Source organism: Benincasa hispida, chromosome 3 (assembly GCF_027475165.1).
Source record: "Benincasa hispida cultivar pf3 chromosome 3, pf3_genome.v1.1, whole genome shotgun sequence".
Classification (NCBI taxonomy): domain Eukaryota; kingdom Viridiplantae; phylum Streptophyta; class Magnoliopsida; order Cucurbitales; family Cucurbitaceae; genus Benincasa; species Benincasa hispida.
The window spans coordinates 5,552,863-5,555,849 of NC_143480.1; the positions used below are offsets into that span (position 1 = coordinate 5,552,863).

Below are 2,987 nucleotides of genomic sequence, written 5' to 3' on the forward strand. Positions count from 1 at the left end.
GTTCCTTAATCCTCGACTTACACATATTGTCTTCGCACATAAGTCGCAAAAGAATGTACACAACTCAACAATAGCAGTGGATACATTCTTTAGTAGGTATGCTCGAATACCAATAAGGAGTGGTCTGTGAAGCAACACATGACAGTCGTGTGTTTTCAGCCCCGATATTTTTCCATCTTTGTCATTGACACATCATGATATGTTAGATACGAATCCATCAGGGAATTTCACTGATTTCAAATACATACAAAACGAAATCCGTTCATCATTTGTTAATGTGTATGTTGCATGTGGTTTTACAAATCTGTTCTCGACCCGTATTAAGTGTAGGTCATTTCTTATCTTCAAATCTTATAAGTCCAATTGAGCGTTCGTTGTATCCTTTGTCTTTCCTTCAATATTTAACAATGTGTCCACCAAATTGTCGCATATGTTTTTTTCAATATGCATTACATCCAATTTATGTCGTAACAATAGTCTGGACCAATATGGAAGTTGAAAAAAAAAATACCCTTTTTAGTCCAGTTTAGAATTCACTTTCTTTTTTTGTCTTGCTTTGATGGATGTTTGCTAAGCATAGAAAAGTTTAGCATATTTATTTGTTGTAATATCTCCTCTCCATTCATTACGACTGGTGGAGGTCTACGTTCAACTTTTCCATCATTTTGTCTACTTCGACGCCAACTATGATTCTCCGGAAGATAACGTCGATGTCCCATAAATGATATTTTCCCTCTTATTCTGAATGACGAGTTATCTTTTTTGCATATTGGACATGCTTGATAACCTTTTGTACTCCACCCAGATAAGTCACCGTACGCAGGGAAGTCATTAATCGTCCATAATAAGGTAGCATATAGTTGAAAAAACTCACCAGCAAACAGAATCATAAGTTCGCACACCAATTATCCACAACTCTTTCAACTCTTCAATCAACGGTTGCAAGTAAACATCAATTTCCTTTCCAAGAGATTTTGGACCAGGTATGAGCAAAGACATGAAGAAGTTTGTTTCCTTCATGCATTTCCAAGGGGGCAAATTATAAAGAATTATCACCACAGGTCACATACTATAAGAAGTGCTCATATTTCCAAACGGATTGAAGCCATCTGAAGCTAATCCCAAACGAACATTTCAAGGATCTAAAGCGAAATGAGGGAATTCATGATCAAAATATTTCCACCTCTCAGCATCAGCTGGATGTCGCAATACATCATCCGTTTCAACTCGCTTATCTTTATGCCATTTCATGTCAGAAGCGCCTTCTTTTGATGCAAACAATTGTTTTAATCTCGGTATCAATGGAAAATGACGCAATACCTTATGTGGTATTTTTTTACCCTTGCCATTATTAACTTTGTACCGAGACTCACCACAAATAGGGCATTGTTGCAAATTTGCAAACTCTTTCCAATACAATACACAATCATATTTGCACGCATGAATAGACTCATAACCTAGACCTAAATCACGCAATTTTCGCTTGGCTTCATAAAAGGAAGTAGGTATAGAGGTGCCAGCTGGAAACGCTGCTTTTAACAATTCTAGCAACATGTCAAACGATTTGTTACTCCAGTCATTCAGAACTTTGATATGCATCAACTTCACTAAAAAGTTTAAGGACGAAAATTGCGAAAACCCAGGGTATAATTCATTACGTGCTTCGGTCATTAAATCCTCGAATAAGTTCGTGGTATCTCTTTCTTGACCATTAAAGGACATTTCATTCTCAATCCTTCCTTCATTTGCATTTTCGTTTTCAATTGGAACTTGTAAATCATTTATAAGATTCAACATCTCATTTTCTTCGACAGCATTACTCTCTATACTATCTATTTCAACATCTTCTATTGAATGACTTGTATGACTTCTAGATAAGTTTACTGGCTCTCCATGATATACCCATTCACAATATGAGAGAGGTATTCCATATGTTAATAGATGTTGTTCCACGATATCTATCTTTTCCCAAATTGAATTCATACAATTCTTGCATGGACATCTTATTCGTCCGGAATCATTTACATGAAACCTTGCCATATCTAAGAACTGTGATACTCCTCTATACTCCACTGATAACTTATTCCTTAGTTTAATCCATTCTTTATTCATCCTTAAAAATAAATATTTTCTGACCAACTTATAATCCAAAACAATAACCTAGATTAGAGGACAAAGTACAAAGTATTATTAAGCATTGAGTTCCATAATTTTCATTTCTTAAGGCAAAATAAACACATAGGTCCTTAGACCGCTTAAATTATCTTAACAACTTTCAAATGTTTTATTTAGTACGTCTCCAAGCTTTCAATTTTGTGTCTAATATAGGCCTTTCATCTATTCAACATCTTCTAAAATTTACAAACCTATTGGACACAAACTTTAAAGTTAAATTTTCTATTAGACACAAAATTTAGTTTTATGTCTAGTAGATTCTTTAAACTTTTTTAATATTAAATGCGTTAAGTACAATATTTTTTTTCTAAATTAAGTAATCCATAACCTTAAGAATTAAAAGGAAAAAAAAAACTCAATCCATAATAACATCAACAATCCATAATTCATAATTCACATTAGATTACCAACATGCTAGAAATTAAACATTAGCAACATTAATTACCAACATTAGTAACATGCTAAAAATTAAACATTACCAACATGCTAGAAATTATTAAAAAAAAAATGGCTTAAATTAAGATACAAAATAAGAGAAAATAAATGAAATGGATGTGTACGAACCTTGATGAAAGCTTGAAAATAAACAACAAATTTACAAGCAATGAAGGGGGGCGGCGGTGGACGGCGGATGGCGGCGCGAAGGGGGAAGGGCAGGCGTGAAGAGGGGCGGGGGCGTGAAGGGAGAAGAAGGAAAATGGGGCGGCAAAAAATCGATTAGGGTTTTTGTTTAAAGAAAAGACTATTTTGGTGCACGAGAAAAAGAAGGGGCCTGGTTTAAACCAGACCCCTCTCCCGACGCCGGTTTGGAT

The 2,987-nt window shown here is 34.9% G+C and overlaps 1 pseudogene; it reads right to left on the reverse strand.

The window, feature by feature from the left end:
- Positions 1-1,247: 1,247 nt before the first annotated feature.
- Positions 1,248-2,112, reverse strand: LOC150036979 (uncharacterized; annotated as a pseudogene).
- Positions 2,113-2,987: the final 875 nt, after the last annotated feature.